This window comes from Odocoileus virginianus, chromosome 12 (genome assembly GCF_023699985.2).
Source record: "Odocoileus virginianus isolate 20LAN1187 ecotype Illinois chromosome 12, Ovbor_1.2, whole genome shotgun sequence".
Classification (NCBI taxonomy): Eukaryota; Metazoa; Chordata; class Mammalia; order Artiodactyla; family Cervidae; genus Odocoileus; species Odocoileus virginianus.
In genome coordinates this window covers 357834-379012 of record NC_069685.1, presented here as the reverse complement: position 1 = coordinate 379012, position 21179 = coordinate 357834, and the positions used below count along the sequence as shown (strand labels likewise).

Below are 21179 nucleotides of genomic sequence, written 5' to 3'. Positions count from 1 at the left end.
AAATCCTGAGAACACCAGAGAACTCCTGAATCCAGGGATTATTAAATGATAGGAGCTCATCAAACGCCTCCATATCTATACTGAAATCAAGCACCACCCAAGGGCCAACAAGCTCCAGAGCAAGACATACCATGCAAATTCTCCAGCAACACAGGAACATAACCCTGAGCCTCAATATACAGGCTGACCAAAGTCACACCAAACCCACTGACATCTCAAAACTTATTACTGGACACTTCATTGCACTCCAGAGAGAAGAAATCCAGCTCCACCCACCAGAACACCAACACAAGCTTCCCTAACCAGAAAACCTTGACAAGCCACCCGTCCAACCCCACCCACAGCGAGGAACCTCCACAATAAAGAGGAACCACAGACTGCCAGACCACAGAAAGGCCACCCCAAACACAGGCAATATAAACAAGATGAAAAGGCAGAGAAATACCCAGCAGGTAACAGGAACAGGATAAATGCCAAAAAAAAAACAAACAAAAGAGGAAGAGATAGGGAATCTACCCGATAAAGAATTCCAAATAATGATAGTGAAAATGATCCAAAATCTTGAAAGCAAATTGGAGTTACAGATGAATAGCCTGGAGACAAGGATCAAGAAGATGCAAGAAAGGTTTAACAAAGACCTCGAAGAAATAAAAAAGAGTCAGTATATAATGAATAATGCAATAAATGAGATCAAAAGCACTCTGGAGGGAACCAACAGTAGAATAATGGAGGCAGAAGATAGGATAAGTGAGGTAGAAGATAGAATGGTAGAAATAAATGACACAGAGAGGAAAAAGAAAAAAAAAATTAAAAGAAATGAGGACAACCTCAGAGAACTCTGGGACAATGTAAAACACCCCAACATTCGAATCACAGGAGTCCCAGAAGAGGACAAAAAGAAAGACCATGAGAAAATACTTGAGGAGGTAATAGTTGAAAACTTCCCTAAAATGGGGAAGGAAATAATGACCGAAGTTCAAGAAACTCAGAGTCCCAAACAGGATAAACCCAAGGTGAAACACCCCAAGACACATATTAATCAAATTAACAAAGATCAAACACAAAGAACAAATATTAAAAGCAGCAAGGGAGAAACAACAAATAACACACAAGGGGATTCCCATAAGGATAACAGCTGATCTTTCAATAGGAACTCTTCAACCCAGAAGGGAATGGCAGAATATACTTAAAGTGATGAAAGAAAATAACCTACAACCCAGATTTACTGTACCCAGAAAGGATCTCATTCAAATACAAAGAAGAAATCAAAAGATTTACAGACAAGCAAGAGCTGAGAGAATTCAGCACCACCAAACCAGCTCTTCAACAAATGCTCAAGGATCTTCTCTAGACAGGAAACACAGAATGGATGTATAAACTTGAACCCAAAACAACAAACAAAATGGCAACAGGATCATACTTATCAATAATTACCTTAAATGTAAATGGATTGAATGCCCCAAACAAAAGACAAAGACTGACGGAATGGATACAAAAACAAGACCCCTATATATGTTGTCTACAAGACACCCACCTCAAAACAAGGGACACATACAGACTGAAAGTGAAGGGCTGGAAAAAGATATTCCATGCAAAAAGAGACCAAAAGAAAGCAGGAGTAGCAATACTCATATCAGATAAAATAGACTTTAAAACAAAGGCTGTGAAAAGAGATAAAGATGGACACTACCTAATGATCAAAGGATCAATCCAAGAAGATATAACAATCATAAATATATATGAACCTAACATAGGAACACCACAATATGTAAGACAAATGCTAATAAGTATGAAAGGGGAAATTAACAATAACACAATAATAGTGGGAGATTTTAATACTCCACTCACACATATGGATATATCAACTAAACAAAAAATTAACAAGGAAACACAAACTTTAAATGATACAATAGACCAGTTAGACCTAATGGATATATATAGGACATTCACCCCAAAACAATGAATTTCACCTTTTTCTCAAGCGCACACGGAACCTTCTCCAAGATAGATCACATATGGGCCATAAATCTAGCCTTGGTAAATTCAAAAAAATTGAAATCATTCCAAGCATCTTTTCTGACCACAATGCAGTACGATTAGATGTCAATTACAGGGGGAAAACTATTAAAAATCCCAACATATGAACGCTGAACAACACGCTGCTGAACAACCAACAAATCACAGAAGAAATCAAAATATGCATAAAAACGAATGAAAATGAAACCACAACAACCCAAAACCTATGAGACACTGTAAAAGCAGTGCTAAGGGGAAGGTTCATAGCAATACAGGCATACCTCAAGAAACGAGAAAAAAGTCAAATAAATAACCTAACTCTACACCTAAAGCAACTTGAAAAGGAAGAAATTATGAACCCCAGGGTTAGCAGAATGAAAGAAATCTTAAAAATTAGAGCAGAAATAAATGTAAAAAAAAGCAAAAGAGACCATAGCAAAAATTAATGAAACCAAAAGCTGGTTCTTTGAGAAGGTAAATAAAATTGACAAACCATTAGCCAGACTCATCAAGAAAAAAAGAGAGAAAAATCAAATCAACAAAATTAGAAATGAAAATGGAGACATGACAACAGACAACACTGAAATACAAAGAATCATAAGAGACTACTACCAGCAGCTCTATGCCAATAAACTGGACAACTTGGAAGAAATGGACAAATTCTTAGAAAAGTACAACTTTCCAAAATTGAACCAAGAAGAAACAGAAAATCTCAACAGACCCATCACAAGCACAGAAATTCAAACTGTAATCAGAAATCTTCCAACAAACAAAAGCCCAGGACCAGATGGCTTCACAGCTGAATTCTACCAAAAATTTAGAGAAGAACTAACACCTATCCTACTCAAACTCTACCAGAAAATTGAAGAGGAAGGTAAACTTCCAAACTTATTCTATGAGGCCACCATCACCTTAATACCAAAGCCTGACAAAGATGCCACAATAAAAGAAAACTATAGGCCAATATCACTGATGAACATAGATGCAAAAATCCTTAACAAAATTCTAGCAAACAGAATCCAACAACATATTAAAAAAATCATACATCATGCCCAAGTGGGTTTTATCCCAGGGATGCAAGGATTCTTCAATATTCGCAAATCAATCAATGTAATACACCACATTAAAAAATTGAAAGATAAAAACCATGTGATTATCTCAATAGATGCAGAAAAAGCCTTTGATAAAATTCAACATCCATTTATGATTAAAATCCCTCCAGAAAGCAAGAATAGAAGGAACATACCTCAACATAATAAAAGCTATATATGACAAACCCTCAACAAACATTATCCCCAATGGTGAAAAATTGAAAGCATTTCCCCTAAAGTCAGGACCAAGACAAGGGTGCCCACTCTCACCACTACTATTCAACATAGTTTTGGAAGTTTTGGCCACAGCAATCACAGCAGAAAAAGAAATAAAAGGAATCCAGATAGGAAAAGAAGAAGTAAAACTCTCACTGTTTGCAGGTGACATGATCCTCTACATAGAAAACCCTAAAGACTCTACCAGAAAATTACTAGAGCTAATCAACGAATATAGTAAAGTTGCAGGATATAAAATTAACACACAGAAATCACTTACATTCCTATACACTAACAATGAGAAAACAGAAAGAGAAGTTAAGGAAACAATACCATTCACCATTGCAACAAAAAAAATAAAATACATAGGAATAAATCTACCTAAAGAAACAAAAGACCTATATATAGAAAACTATAAAACACTGATGAAAGAAATCAAAGAGGACACAAATGGATGGACAAATATACCGTGCTCATGGATCAGAAGAATCAATATAGTGAAAATGAGTATTCTACCCAAAGCAATCTATAGATTCAATGCAATCCGTATCAAGCTACCAATGGTATTTTTCACAGAAATAGAACAAATAATTTCACAATTTGTATGGAAATACAAAAAAACGTCAAACAGCCAAAGCAATCTTGAGAAAGAAGAATGGAACTGGAGGAATCAACCTGCTTGACTTCAGTCTCTACTACAAAGCCACAGTCATCAAGACAGTGTGGTACTGGCACATAGACAGAAATATAGATCAATGGAACGAAATAGAAAGCCCAGAGATAAATCCACGCATGTGATTCAGTACATGTGAATCAGTTCTGATGAGGTGGATGAAACTGGAGCCTATTATACACAGTGAAGTAAGCCAGAAAGAAAAACACCAATACAGTATACTAATGCATATATATGGAATTTAGAAAGATGGTAACTATAACCCTGTATGCAAGACAGCAAGAGAGACACAGATGTATTGAACAATCTTTTGGACTCTGTGGGAGAGGGCGAGGGAGGAATGATATGGGAGAATGGCACTGAAACATGTAAATTATCATATGTGAAATGAATCACCAGTCCAGGTTCGATGCATGATACAAGATGCTCGGGGCTAGTGCACTGGGATGACCCAGAGGGATGAGATGGGAAGCGAGGTGGGAGGGGGATTCAGGAGAGGGAACACATGTACACCCATGGCAGATTCAAGTCAATGTATGGCAAAACCTATACAATGCTGTAAAGTAAAATAAATAAATAATTAAACAAAAATAAATTGCTGCATGCCACTAAAAAAACAAACAAACAAAAAAAATTGGGAAAATTGTGTACTGTTACCCTGATTATTTAACATTTATGCAGAGTACATCATCTGAAATGCTGGGCTAGATGAAGCACAAGTTGGAATCAAGATTGTCAGGAGATATATCAATAACCTCAGATGTGCAGACGACACCACCCTTATGGCAGACAGTAAAGAGGAACTATAGAGCCTCTTGATGAAAGTGAAAGAGGAAAGTGAAAAAGCTGGCTTAAAATTCAACATTAAAAAAACTAAGATCATGGCATCTGGCCCCATCACTTCATGGCAAATAGATGGGGAAACAGTGACATTATTTTCTTGGGTTCCAAAATCACCACAGATGGTGACTGCAGCCATGAAATTAAAAGACACTTGCTCCTTGGAAGAAACCTAGAAAGCATAATAAAAAGGAGAGACATTACTGTGCCGACAAAAGTCCATCTAGTCAAGGCTACGGTTTTTCCAGTGGTCATGTATGGATGTGAGAGTTGTACTATAAAGAACACTGAGCACTATAGAATTGATGCTTTTGAACTGTGGTGTTGGAGAAGACTCTTGGAGAGTCCCTTGGACTGCAAGGAGATCAAACCTGTCCATCCTAAAGGAAATCAGTCCTGAATATTTACTGGAAGTTAATTCACTGGATGCTGAAGCTGAAGTTCCAATACACTAGCCACCTGATGCAAGTGAAGTGAAGTCACTCAGTCGTGTCTGACTCTTTGTAACCCCATGGACTGCAGTCCACCAGGCTCTCCATCCATGGGATTTTCCAGGCAAGAGTACTTGAGTGAGTTGCCATTTCCTTCTCCAGGGGATCTTCCCGACCCAGGGATTGAACCTGGGTCTCCCACATTGTAGGCAGATGCTTTTACCATCTGAGCCACCAGGGAAGCCCACCTGATGCAAACAACCAACTTATTAGAAAAGACCCCCATGCTGGGAAAGACTGAAGGCAGGAGAAGGGGACAACAGAGGACGAGATGGTTGGATGGCATCACCAACTCGATGGACATGAGTTTAAGCAAGCTCTGGGAGATGGTGAAGGACAGGGAAGCCTGGCATGCTGCAGTCCATGGTGTCATAGAGAGTTGGACACGACTGAGGGGCTGAACAACAACAATTTATTATGAAAACCAGATGTCTTCTACATCACTCCATTAAATACTTAGTACAAGACCCCCTTCCTACTACCCACTGGACTAGTTAAGCATTCAGGGATCATAAATAAGATCCTCTTTTATGGAGAGAAATGGAGAGCAGAAAAGAGAAGGGATTGTTTCTAAACCCAGGGGACTCATGAAGAGTTAGAAGCAGGCCTGGACACACATGCATGGACATATAATGGCCCAAGAATAAGAAGACATAAGCAATGGTGAAAGAAAACTCAGTTAAAAATGAGACAGTCTAAAAATAATGTTGAGCACTAGGCGACACTTTGCCAAAAAGGTTTAGTTCTACATTCATCAAATTTTGATACCGTGCAGGGTCCTGTGGGGCTCCTGGTCACAAGGCCTTTTTTGTCCCCCCATTTCTTTCATTATAGAAACAGCCTTTATTCAGCCTCCATGACTTTCCCTGAGTTCCAATGGGCAGATGCAAGCAGTTGTTAATTATGGAAGGGAGGTGAAACAGTCAAAAGCAGCCTTGGGGCAAGGTCCTGTTTCCACATCAAAGGATACGCACAACAATATTTTTGAACTATTTTGCAGATACTGAAATTCCCTCCAGGTGGGAGAAGTAGATGATTAATGATGGTATGCTGCCCACAAGCATGTAGATCCCAGAACAGTTGAACCTGAAGTTTGATGATGCTGATTCCTACTTATCTCACCACCAACCCATCAGAATGTCCACAGACTGATACATCACATGAGAGATAATCAATATACTCAAAACTATCCAACCTAAGCAGTGAAAACCATTTGCACCAACTTCATTACATTAATTTTTTGATGTCTGATAATGCCCTCTTTGAACAATTATTATAGAACTTCTCTTTTTCCCAAGAAGGGACACATGGTTTTGTGGGCATGAGGTCACCATGTCATCCTTTGCTGGCAAAGCAATAAAGAGATTCTTCTCTACTTTACCCAAAACTCTGTCTCTGACATTTGATTTGGCACTGCTGTACAGAGAAGCCAAGCTTTCGGCATCAAAGATAAAAGAAGTATGAAAACAATGCCATCATCCCTTGCCTGTTAGAGAAACAACACAATGGTTTCCAGATTTCTTGAAAATTTGTTTTTGATGTCTGGGTCCCACGTAGTTAAGTGGAAAAAAAAAAACCTTCTTTGCAATATTTCCACCTGCACTTCTCTACTGAAATGTTAACAAAAACATTCCAATTTTAAAAGAAAATGTGATGAGTGACAAAAGTGGATACTGTACAATAATGTGGAATGGAAGAGATCATAGGGCAAGAGAAATGAACCACTACTAACCACACCAAAGGCCAATGTTCATCCAAAGAAGGTGATGCTGCATATATGGTACAATAGGAAGAGAATCCTCTATTATGAGCTCCTTGGAGAAAACCAAATGATTAATTTCAACAAGTACTATTCCCAACTAGATGAAGTGAAAGCAACACTTGAAGAAAAGCATTTGGAATTAGTCAACAGAAAATGCATAATCTTCCATCAGTATAATAATACATAAGCATGTGTTTCTTTGATGATCAGGCAAAACCTGTTACAGCTTGGCTGAGAATTTCTGATTCATTGGCCATATTCACCAGATATTGCACCTTCAGATGTCCATTTTATTTTAGTCTTTACAAAATTTTCTTAATTAAAGAAATTTCAATTCCCTGGAAGATGGTAAAAGGCACCTGGAACAGTTCTTTGCTCGAAAAGATAAAAAGTTTCCTGAAGATGGAATTATGAAGTTGTCTCAGAAATGGCAGAGGATAATGGAACAAAGAGTTCCACTGACTAGCAAGGAGAGATAAGAAAGCCTTTTTAAGCAAAAAATGCAAAGAAATAGATGAAAACAAAAGAATGGGAAAGACTAGAGATCTCTTTAAGAAAATCAGAAATACCAACCAAGAGAATATTTCATGAAAAGGTAAACACAATAAAGAACAAAAACAGTATGGACATAACAGAAGTAGAAGATATTAAGAAGAGGTGGGAAGAATACACAGAAGAACTATACAAAAAAGATCTTGATGGCCCGGATAACCATGACAGTGTGAACACTCACTTAGAGCCAGACACCCTGGAATGAGAAGTCAAGTGGACCTTAGGAAGTATTACTATGAACAAAGCTAGTGGAGGTAATGGAATTCCAGTTGAGCTATTTCAAATCCTAAAAGATGATGCTGTTAAAGTGTTGCACTCAATGTGCCAGCAAATTTGGAAAACTCAGCAGTGAGCACAGGACTGGAAAAAGTCAGTTTTCATTCCAATCCCAAAGAAAGGCAATGCCAAAGAATGTTCAAACTGTTGCACAATTGTACTTATTTCATATGCTAGCAGAGTAATGTTCAAAATCTTTAAGCTCCAACAATATTTGAACTAGGAACTTCCAAATGTACAAACTGGGTTTAGAAAAGGCAAAGGAACCAGAGATCAAATTACAAACATCCACTGGAGCATAGAAAAAACAAGAAAATTCTAGGAAAACATACTTCTACTTCATTGACTATACTAAAGCCTTTGACTGTACAGATCAAAACAAATTGTGGAAAATTCTGAAAGAGATGGGAATACCAGACCACCTGACCTGTATCCTGAGAAACCTGTATGCAGGTCAAGAAGCAATAGTTAGAACCAGACACGAACAGACTGGTTCAAAATTGGGAAAGGAGTATGTCAAAGCTGTAATTGTCACCCTTCTTATTTAACTTATATGCAGAGTACATCATGTGAAATGCCAGGCTGAATGAAGCACAGCTGGAATCAAGATTGCAGGGAGAAATATCAATAACCTCAAATATACAGATGACACCACCCTCATGGCAGAAAGCAAAGAGGAACTGAAGAGCCTCCTGATGAAAGTGAAAGAGAAGAGTGAGAAAGCTGGCTTAATACTCAACATTCAGAAAACTAAGATCATGGCATCCAGTCCCATCACTTCATGGCAAATAGATGGGGAAACTGCAAACAGTGAGAGACTTTATTTTGGGGGGGCTCCAAAATCACTGCAGATGGTGAGTGCAGCCTTGAAATTAAAAGATGCTTGCTCCTTTGAAAGAAAAGAAATGACAAACCTAGATAGCATATTCAAAAGCAGAGAAATTACTTTGCCTACAAAGGCCCATCTAGTCAAAAGTATGGTTTTTCCAGTAGTCTCATATGGATATGAGAACCAGACAATTAAAAAGGCTGAGTGTCTTTGAACTGTGGTACTGGAGAAGAATCTTGAGAATCCATTGGACTGCAAGGTCAACCAGTCAATCCTAAAGGAAATCAACTCTGAATATTCACTGGAAGAACTGATGCTGAAGCTCCAATACTTTGGCAACCTGATGCAAACAGCTGACTCATTAAAAAAAGACTCTGATGCTGGGAAAGACTGAAGGCAGAAGGAGAAGGGGACAGCAGAGAATGAGATGTCTGGATGGCATCACCAACTCAACAGATACAAGTTTGAGCAAACTCCGGGAGATGGTAAAGGTCAGCAAAGCCTGGCGTGCTGCAGTCCACAGGGTTACAGAGAGTCAAACACAACTGAGCGACTGAACAACAACAGTGGAACAAAACAGTGACGACGTTGTTCATCAAGTTCTTGGTAAAAACAAAAAATGTGTCTTTTATTGGTTTGGCCAGAAAGTTCATTCAGGCTTTTCCAAAAAATCTTAACAGAAAAATCCAAACCAACTTTTTAGCCAATGTAGTATTTTCACTTAAAAACCAAAGGAAGTTTTGGGCCAACCCAGTAACACTTGAGTTACTGTGTTCTAACTTTGAAGGATTTCAGGCCTCAAACACTTACTGAACATTTACTATACAGGTTGAGCTAAGCACTTTCACTAGTGAACACTGTACCTTTTTTGAGAAAAGAAATGAAGACCTCCAAATTGTAAACGTTTACGGACATATGTATGGATGGAAACATTTCCATCTTAAGGACCTTAACTGGGACTCAAAGTCCAGAACAAACTGATAACTGTGTTTACCCATTCTGAAGTTCTAAGAAGTGAATAGATTTAAGAGGGCAAATCTTAGGATCAATAAAAAGTGCATATGATTCTAACTTTAGTTACTGCTTAGCACACAAGAAATTGAAAAAATAGTAAAAATATAATACTTTATACTATGCTGAAACACTAAGACTTGAATGACAAATTACAGCCACATTTAATAAATAAAATGCATTCCATTACTTTTCAAGTTACATTGGGTCAACCCCTCCAATCATTATTGCCCTTTTGCTTTTAGGTTACAAACACACTACCAACATATTGGTATCTTCCTTCTGACAAGATGACCCAAATGCCCCTACCAGGCACTGGCTATGGTGGTATGGTACAAAATTCCCCAATTCTACAACTAATCTAAGGCAAACATGGTACCGGCATTTCCCTGCCAATTTGGCTCTAGTTTGAGGAACTTCTGCAGACTACAGTCATATGCACTTTATGTGCAATATTTAATGCTCTTCACAGCAGTCAGCAATGCAAGAAACTTTGTGTCCTCCTGTCTAACCCTTCTTCCTTTCCCCAAAGCCTTGGGTAACACCCAGACATAGAAGGTGCTCAATGAGTACTCCTTGATGAAGGAAAGCACAAATCTTAAGACAAACACAACATGCTCGCAACTTTAAAAAAAACTCACATCTTACACAAGTGATAATCTCTCTTCCTATTCTAATTTACCTTACTAAATGATGTGACAAAATAAATTATCACAAAGCACTCCCCAAAAAGAAGAGTGAAAATAATTTCCTATTTCCCACTGGACTTCAGATATTTTAGCCTGTGGCATGAAAGAAGCCTCAAACATACTTGTTAAGGAAAAGGGCATTTTAAATGCCACATCTGTACACAAAAAAGTAGTTTAAAAACACAAGAACCCAGGATTTCCCTGGTGGTCTAGTGGTTAAGACTCCACACTTTCACTACAGTGGGCATGGGTTCAATCCCTGGTCATGGAACAAAGATACTGCATGCCACCATCAACCAAAACAATATACACAAAAAAAGATAGATAAATGAATAAAAACACAAAAAATAAATTTGATATATTCTTTTTCAAGTAACAGTTAAACAACCTGGCTTTAATGTAAACTTCACAAAAGAAAAACCGGTGATACATCACAGAATTACTTTTCACTTCCCTTCTTCTACCAGAATACTTGGAACTAAGAAGAGTAACAGAACTTTTTTTAGGTCATATAATTTGAATGAAAATTTCACTGAGAGTTTAAGGAGATGAAAAACAAGGGCCAAAAAGAGAATCTGCAGAATCCCCATCTCCAAACAGGCGAATCACAAGGAACAAGATAGCAGGGTAGCACTGTGCCACTGTAGACATGTCTTTGTGGAGCTCATCACTGAACCAGAGGACACAAACATCATAGCGCGCAATGGCGTGGAAGCACGCCAAGGTCTACTTGTGGGCCTCCTCATATTTTCTATGAAAGATAATATAAATACAATAAGACTTCAGACAGGAAAATAGATAAACAATGGGTTCATAGTCTAGCAAATCTTAAATATATGTACACTAACCCCCCAGACCAAATCTCCATGTCTTATTTTACCTAATCTCTGCCAAACTGCTATTTAGTGGATTCAAAAGAAGAAAATGAACAAAGATTGCCAGAAAGGTAAATAATATCTACTACCAAAGAACCATAAAATTCTAGCCTACCAAGTACATGAAAAGATGCTCAACATGATTAGTCATCAGGGAAGTGCAAATGAAACTATAAGAGATGCCACTTCATATCCATTAGAATGACCACAACTGGGGGAAAAAAAAGAGTAACAAATGTTGGTAAGGACATGGAAAAATGGAAACACTTATACACAATGTAGGAATGTAAAATGATGCAGCCACTTGGGGAAATAATATAGTAATTTTTAAAAAGTTAAATTTACCACATAACCCAGCCATTCCACACATATGTATCTACCACCATGAGAACTAAAAATCTGTGTCCACACAAAGAACTACACCATGAATGTTCATAGCAGCATTAGCCATAATTGCCAGAAACTGGAAACAATCTAAATGTCCATCAGCTGGTAAAAAAAATAGTCAAAATGTGCTGTTTTCATACAATGGAATCTACTTAGCAATAAAAAGGAACAATCTGATGATATATACTATGACATGGATGAGCCTCAAAAATATTACATAGGGACTAAAATGCTATGAAGTTGATTTATGGTGATGGCAGTACTAATCAGTAAATTTATTAAAAATCACTGAAAATTAAAATGTAAAATATGCCTCAGTAAAATTGTAAAAATCACAATCAAGGTACTCAATTCACATTTTATATGTGTCAGAAATTAACATAGTATTCCCATTTTGCAGCTAGGCATAGCAATCTAAGATTTGACCAACTATTCTTAGGCAGAAACAGGCTGAACTGCAAGAAGTACCCAGCTACCAGTTAACTGAGACATTAGGAATACTTATAGAATCAAAACATTTTCAGGGTCTCATCCCCATCATTAGGCAAATTCAAAAATTGCCTGTCAACTAAAATATGAAGAGGTGAGCATCACTAGGCTAAAAAAAAAAAAAAGGAAGGATGAAAGAAACAAAGAAATGAGGGAAGCTGAGATGTAGTTTAGATTAAAAAGTAGACAGGGAAGAAAAACAAACATAACGAGATCTCCCAGCACCAGCATCCATGCCCCTGGATGTCAACAGCTCAGGGAGTTTCCAGACTCCCTGTCTGCAAAAAAAAAAAAAAAAAAAAAAAAAGTGTCATCTTTTGAAGGGAAAGGAAACTAACTTTTCTTGTAATTTTAAATTAATCATTACATTTTGTAACTGGAAAATAAAATATTTATCAAAATAAGTCTACTTTAAGACATGTTCAATCTTTTACCCTTACAATACAATGACCTTTAGGAATTGAGGGTAAAAACTAACAATGATAACCATGAAAATTACTGCCAATATAAACTGAACATTTTCTATGTGCCAAATAAAGGACAAACATACATGATCTCATATAATCTTTATAAGAATCCTAGGAATTAATATTATTATCCCCATTTTCCAAAAGGGAAAACTGAGGCCAAAACTGAAGAAGAGATTAATGATCCCAGATTCAGTAATTCTGACAAGGGCTTGAGGAAGGCACTTTAGTAGGGAACTCCTAAATTAGGGCAACACAATGCAGATCAAATACTCCTTTTACAAACCTAGAAATTCTGTTTGGAAAAGTCTCCAGGAGTAATAAGTAAGATGGTCATTGAACTGAAATCAGGACATAAAAATGTGACTAGTCCCTCTCTAACTTTTCTAATCAGCCTCAGTTAAAGGCACCATCCCCAAATCACTTGCCCAATATGGTTCACAACCCCTCTACTGTCTTTCCTACGTCTGTCTTTTTTATAGTTATTTAATTTTATTTGTTTACTTATTTTGGCTGCGCTGGGTCTTCGCTGCAACGGGCTGCTCCTTGTCGGGGCTCCTCTTGTTGCAGAGCACAGGCTCTAGGAGTGTGGGCTGCAGCAGTTACAGGGCATGGGCTCAGCAGCTGCAACACACGAGCCCCGAGTGTGGGCTCGGGAGCTGTGGTGCGGAGGCGTCACTGCAGCACAGAGAATCTTTCCAGACCAAGGATCAAACCCGTGTTCCCTGAACTGGCAGGCAGATCTTAACCACTGGGCCACCAGGGAAGTCCCTTTTCTTACATTCTTGACCGTTGAACTCAGTTCAGGAACAACAAGAATGTAACAGGCTGAAAAGTGAGGTGGTCTCCAGCGTCCACACTACTCTCAAAACACTAAGCCTATTCTCTCCACATTGCCTCTGCAGTTTTTGTGTGTGTATAAACCCTTTGTACTCATTACATGTCAGGAAATGTCAGATCCCCATCCCTCAATGCTGTCCATCACAGTCCTCACTATCTGTATTACTGCTCTGAACAGATCTTCCACAAACTATTATATATTTAAAGTGTGCACATCTATTAATACATGCCACGCTGTTAGTCTGCTTGGATTGTTCAACGCTTGCACCTTGACCATTCTAATAAACCATCCTTTGACAAAAAGCAAAAAAGTGTGTATAACTCATTTCTCCAATGATATTAATAACTTACTGGTACAAGAAGTGGGCTAATATTGTTTATTACCCCTTGAAGTATCTAGCAGAATGCTGGGCATAGGAAATATTTAAATTTCTAAAATATGAACAGATTTGCATTTGTGTTTTTTTCCTATAACTATGTATTTACAAGCATTTGTTTGTTCTATCAATAATCTAAGATTATAAGCTCATTTTTGGAAAAGATAATAACTTCATTTTCTTGAACAGTACTATACTGGATATTTAGATTTTGTTTTCTTAAGAATGAAGTTAAGGGAGGATGTGGCCCAGTTGGCAGAGTAGGAAGACCTGGAGCTCACCAGCTCCTACAGACACACCAAATTACAACTCTTCACAGAGCAGCTATAAATGAGAATGACCTGAAGACTAGCAGATAGCTCCCACATAAAGACATAGAGAAGGAACCACAATGAGAAGGGTAGAAGGGACAACGACAAGACCTACTCATGATCTAACTCACCTGAATGAGCAACCCACAAACAAGAGTACAACCACAATCACAGAGGTTCTCCCCAAAGAGCAAGGGTTCCGAGCCCCACATCAGGGTCCCCAGCCCAGGAATCCTACAACAAGAAGACAAGCACTACAACACCTGGTTTTGGAGGCCAGAGGGCCTGAGTGCAGGAGAGCAAGAGGGCTGTGGGAACAGACTCAGCTGTTTCAGGGATCTGCAAAATCTCATACACTCTGAGACCCGGGACAGAAGCAGAAATTTGAAAGAAGTCTGGGCTAGACCTATACACTGATCTTAGAGGGGCTCCCAAGAGGCAAGAGATCACCCTGAGGGCACAGTGCTGGTGGCAACCATTCTGGGGATGTCATTCTACCACAAGGACCCTGCTGCTGGCAATGCCATTTTGGGATCCACCCTATAGACCATTAGCTCCAGGGGCTTACCTGCACACCAGCAAGCTGGCAACAGCCCTGTGCCCCAACCAGGGTTATGCAGACAGCCTCACGGGAAGCCGACCCCAACCTCCAGCCTGACTACAGCCACTATGCAGGGCACATCTTGCAGCCAACCAGGCCAGGAACCAGGAATCTGCCTACCAAACTGTCCACAGTTCTCTTCCCAACACAACAGAAGGAGTCACACAGTCCATATGGGGGGCACCCCAAGAACATATACCTCTGAAATAGGAGGGGAGCAAGCTACTGGGCCCTACAGGATGTCAACTATATAAGGCCACTTCTCCAAGATCCAGAAATATAACCAACTTGCCTGAGAAATACAGAAAATTGGGCAAAATGAGGAGAGAGCAAAATATGCTCTACACAAAGGAATAAGACAAAACTTCAGAAAAGAACTAAAAGAAGTGGAGGCAGGCAACCTACCTGATAAAGGGTTCTCATTAATGATCATTAAGATGCTCAATGAATGTGGCAGAAGAATTAGATGAACACAGTGAGAATTTTAAGAGACTTAGAAAATATAAAAATAAACCAAACAGACGTGAAGATAAAACACTCAGAAAAAAGAAACTGGAAGGAAAAGTATTTTAGATGATACAGAGAAGTGTAATAGCAATGTGGAAGACGGAGTAGTGGAAATCATCCAAGGTGAACAGGAAAAAAAAAGAAAAGAATTTGAAAAAAATGAGAGTAATTTAAGAGACCTCTGGGACAACATCAAGCATACTAACATTCATATTATAGGGGTACCGGAAAAAGACAGAAAAGGGCAGAGAAGTTACTTGAAGAAACAACAGGTGAACTTCCTTAACCTAAGGAATGAAATAAACATTCAGTGAGAGGAAGCAAAGAATCCCAAACAAGAGGAGCTTAAAGAGGTCCACACCACAACAACTGTAATTAAAATAGCAAAAATTAAAGATAAAAACAAAATCTTAAAAAGCAGCAAGAGAATACCCCAGACTGTCAGCTGACTCTTCAGCAGGAACTTAGCAGACCAGGAGGAGTGCCATGATATTCCAACTGATGAAACAATAAAATCTACACCACAAATGTTCTACCTGCAAGGCTCTCATTCAGATTTGAAGGGAAAGAGGAGAAGAGTTTTCCAGATGAGCAAAAGCTAAGAGAGTTTAGTACCACCAAACCAGCTTTATAAGAAATGAATTCAAGGAATTTCTCTAAGTGAAAAAGAAAGACCCAAACAGAAACATGAAAATTGGGAAGTGAAAATTCTCACATGTAAAGGCAAACAAATAGTAAAACTAGTATAAGCAACTTAAAGGCTAGAAGGAAGGTAAAAAGGCAAAAATAGTAAAATCATTTATAGCTACAATAAATAGTTAAGGGATATACAAACAAAAAGATGTAAAAATATGACATAAAAAACATTAAATAAAGGGAGGTAGAAGTAAAAATGCAGGGCTGTTACAATGCATTAGAACTGCAGAGATCTTCAATTTAAAATAATCACGCACATACACGTACAGGTTGTTATACATGAACCTTAGGGTAATAACGAAAGAGAATCATCAGGGATTCCCTGGTGGCTTAGTGGTAAAGAGCCTGCCTGCCAGTGAAGGAGACATGGTTTGATCTCTGGGCCAGAAGAGACCTCATATGCTATAAAACCACCCCATATGAGCCACAACTGCTCAGCTCACTTGCCACAACCCCTGAAGCCTGCATGCCTAAAGCCCGTGGCCTGCAACAAGAGAAACCACTGCAATGGAGAAGACCTCTCACAGCAATTAAGAGCAGACCTCACTCGCTGCAACAAGAGAAAAGTACACACAGCAGAAAAGACCCACCACAGCCAAAAACAAACAAACAAATAAATCTTTTTAAATTAACTAAATTACATGATATTTTTAATAGGAATATTAAAGAAAAAGGAACAAAAGAGAACCATAAAAATGACCAGAGAACAATTAACGAAATGGCAAGAACTACATGTACATCAATAGTTTAAATGAAAATAAACAGACTGCTCCAATCAAAAGACAGAATGGCTGAGTGGATTAAAAAAATAAAACCTATCTGTATGTCTCCCAGGTGATGCTAGTGGTAAAGAACCTGCCTGCCAATGCAGGAGACATAGGAGACGCAGGCCCAATTCCTGGGTCAGGAAGATCCCCTGGAGGAAGGCATGGCAACCCACTCCAGTATTCTGGCCTGGAGAATCCCCATGGACAGAAGAGCCAAGAAGTCTACAGTCCACAGGGTCATACAGAGTCAGACACAACTAAAGCACACACATTTGCTACCTACAAGAGACTTAGTGCAGACCTAAAGATACACCCAGACTAAAAGCGAAAAGATAGAAAAAATACTCCACATAAATGCAAATGAAAAGAAAGCTGGGGCAGCAGATGTATATCAGACAGGACAGACTTTAAAACAAAGATGTTATCAAGAGACAAAGACGGGCATTACCTAACGATCAAGGGATCAATCCAAGAAAATATAACAATTGTAAATGTATATGCACCCAACATGCGTGCATGCATGCTAAGTCACTTCAGTGGTGTTTGACTCAGTGTGATCTTATGCACTGTAGCCCACCAGTCTCCTTTGTTCATGGGATTCTCCAGGTAAGAATACTGGAGTGGGTTGCCATGCCCTTCTCCAAGGGACCTTCTCAACCCAGGGAGTGAATGTGCGTCTCTAGTGTCTGCTGCAGTGGCAGGAGGCTTCTTTACCACTAGTGCCAGCTGGGAAGCCCAACACAGGAGTGCCTGAATAAATTAAGCCAACAGGATTACAATAATGGTAGGGGACTTTCAGCACCCCATTTATATCTATGGACAGGTCATCCAGAAAAACTGTCAATAAGGAAACACTAGCCTTAAATAACACACTTGACCAGATAAATTTTCTATGTATATATAGAATATGGGCTTCCCTGGTAGCTCAGATGGTGAAGAATCTGCCTGTAACACAGGAGACCTGGGTTCAATCAGAACATAAGCAAAAAGCAGCATTCAAGTGCACAAAGAACATTCTCTAGGATATGTTGCCAAAAAACAAATCTGAATAAATTTGAGATGACAGAAATCATATCAGTGGTATAAGAAGAAAAATCAACAAGAAAAAAAATGAAAAAGCACAAACACATGCAGCCTAAACAATATGCCACTGAACAACCAACAGGACACTGAAGAAATCAAAAGGAAATAAAAATCTGGAGACAAATTAAAATGAAACACAATCCAAACATGACACAATAATCCAAAGTCTATGGAACACAGCAACAGCAGTTCTAAGAGGAAAGTTTACAGTTATACAAGCCTAGCTCAGGAAATAAGAAAAATCTCAAAGCAATCTAACCTTATACCCAAAGGAAATGGAAAAATTAAAATAAACCAAACCTAAAGTTAGTAGAAGGAAAGAAATAATTAATATCAGAGCAAAAATAAATAAAATAAAGACTAAAAACCAGAAAAGATCAGTGAAAGAGCTGGTTCTTTGAAAAGATACACAATATTAATAAATCTTTAGCCAGATTCATAAGACAGGGCCCAAATAAACAACTGAGAAATTACAGATGAAACCACAAAAATACAAAAGATCATTAGAGATTACTGTGAACAAATATACATCAACAAATTGGGCAATTTAAAATAGATGTATTCCAAGCAATATAAAATCTCCAAAGACAATCAGGAAGACACAAAAAATATGAAGACTGGTTACCAGTAATGAAACTGAGCCAATAATTGTGAAAATTTCCAACAGAGAAAAATCCAGGACCAATAGGTGATATTCTAGCAAACATTTAAAGAGTTAATACCAACTCAAACTATGCCAAAAAACTGAAGACAAAGGAACACCTTGGAGTGCATGCTGTAAGATCAGCATCACCCTACCAAAACAGGCAAAAACACCACCCCAAAATAAAACTACAGGCCAGTACCACTGATGAACACAGGTGCAAAAACTCTCAAAATATTAGTACACTGAAATCAACAAGGCACCAAAAAAATCATATACCATATCAAGTGGACTTTATCCTAGAGACATATGATTAAAGATGATTTAATAATCCACAAACCAATCAATGAGATATACCACTTTAACACACTGAAGAATAAAAATGATATGATCATATCAATAGATGCACAAAAAGCTATTGATAAAATTCAATATCCATTTATGATAAAAAAAAAAAACTCTCTAGAAAGTGAGCACAATATATATATTGTGAACCTACCTCAATATAATAAGGCCATATATGACAAGCCCACAGTTATCATACTCAATGGTGAAAAGCTGAGAGCATTTCTTCTAAAATCAGGAACAAGACAATGATGTCCACTCTTGCCACTTTTATCCAATATAGTTTTGGAAGTTCTACCCACAGCAAACAGGGAAGAAAAATAAATAAAAGGAATCTAAATTGGAAAAGAAGAAGTAAAACTGTCAATGTTTGCAGAGGACATGACCATATATAGAAAATCCTAATAATGCTACCCAAAACTACCAGAATTAATTTAATACATAAACTCAGTAAAGATCTAGGATAAAAATGTAATATTCAGAAACATGCTGTGTTTCTATACACTAATAACAAACTATCAGAAAGAGAAACTGATCACATTTACAATTTCATCCAAAAGAATAAAATATCTCAGAATAAATACAACCAAAGAGGCAAAAAACTTGTACTTTGAAAGCTATAAGACATGGATGAAAGAAACTAAAGACAACAAAAGCAAATGGAAAGAACACTATGCTCATGGGTTGGAAGAATTAATACGGTTAAAATGATGATAAATCCTAAAGTAATCTATAGATTCAGTGCAATCCCTGTCAAAATACCCATGACACTTTTCACAGAACTAGAACAAATAATTCTAAAATTTGTCTGGAAACACTCCAAATAGCCAAAACAATCTTAAGAAAGGAGAACAAAGAGGGAGGTATCATGTTCCCTGACTTTAAATTATATTACAAAGCTACAGTAATCAAAATAGTCTGGTATTAGTACAAAAAAAAAAAAATACATGGGTCAATGTAACTAAATAGAGAGTACAGAAATAAATCAAAACTTAAATGGTCAATTAATCTCCAACAAAGAAGGCAATGGGGAGTAGACAGTCTCTTCAATAAATGATGCTGGGAAAAGTAGACAGCTACATGCAAAAGAATCCAAGGATTGCATTCTAATATCATGCACAAAAGTAAACTCAAAATGGATTAAAGACTTAATGTAAGACCTGAAACCATAAAATTCCTAGAGGAAAGCATAGACAGTATGATCAAAGCAATATTTATTGGATTTCTCTCCTCAGGGAAGGGCAACAAAAGCAAAAATTAACACATGGGACTACACGAAATTAAGAAGCTTTTGCACAGTGAAAACTATCAACAACTAGGTAGGCAGCCTACCAAGTGAAAGAGGTATTTCCAAATGAACCATCCAATAAGGAGTTTCCATCCAAAATAAACAAAAAACTCATACAACTCAACATCAAAAATAAAAATAAAAATGGGCAGAGTACTTGTATAGACATTGCTCCCAAGAAGACATACAGATGGCCAACAAACGTATGAAAAGGTAGTCAGCATCACTAATTAGCAGGGAGATGCAAATCAAAATCAAAATAAGATTTATATCATACCTGTCAGAATGGCTATTTTCAAGAAGTTAACAAATAAGAAATATTGGTGAAGATGTAAAGAAAAACCCTTGTGCACTGTTTGCAGGACTGTAAACTAGTACAACTACTATGGAAAACAGTATGGAGGTGCCTCAAAAAATTAAAAATACAACTACCATATAATTCACCAATTCCACTTTCTTCACACCCGAAGAAAACCAAAACAGTAACTGGAAAAATATGTGCACCTCTACATTCATTGCAGCACTGCTTACAATAGCCAACATATAAAAGCAACCTGTGTCCATTAATAGATAAAAGGATAAAGAAGATGTGGTACATATACAATGAAATATAAATAGGCATAAAAAAAAATGAAATCTTACCATTTGCAACAACATGGATATACCTAGAGGATATCATGCTAAGTGAAATAAGTCAAACAGAGACTACAAATACTACATGATTTCATATGCGAAATCAAAGATAACAAAACAGAATCAACAAACACAGAGAAAAAAAATGGGTGATTGACACAGGTGAGTACAGTGGAAAGAGGAGAATTAGGTGAATAGTTAAGTGATACAAACCTATAATTATGAAAAGAATAAAGACATGGGGATGTAATATACAACATAAAGACAGTAATATTATAGTAACTCTGTATGGGGATATGTGGTTGAAGGACTTACATAGTGATCATCTGATCATTTCATAAAGCATGCAAATGTCAAATCATTAAACAGTGCTCTTGAAACAAAATACTGTACATCAACTGTATTTTTTTAAAGGGTTTAAAGA

The 21179-nt window shown here is 37.7% G+C and overlaps 1 protein-coding gene across 4 annotated transcripts in view; it reads right to left on the bottom strand.

Annotated features, from left to right (window-relative positions):
* Positions 1-21179, bottom strand: part of KLHL2 (kelch like family member 2) — a 164592-nt gene that overhangs the window by 108513 nt on the left and 34900 nt on the right. The window contains exon 1 of one of the 4 annotated variants that reach the window (XM_070474692.1): positions 18989-19060. The exons of the other annotated variants lie outside the window; for them this stretch is intronic. The gene's annotated coding sequence lies outside the window, so the exon portion shown is untranslated. Of the gene's footprint in view, positions 1-18988; positions 19061-21179 lie in introns of those variants that run through there. 4 annotated transcript variants of the gene reach the window in all.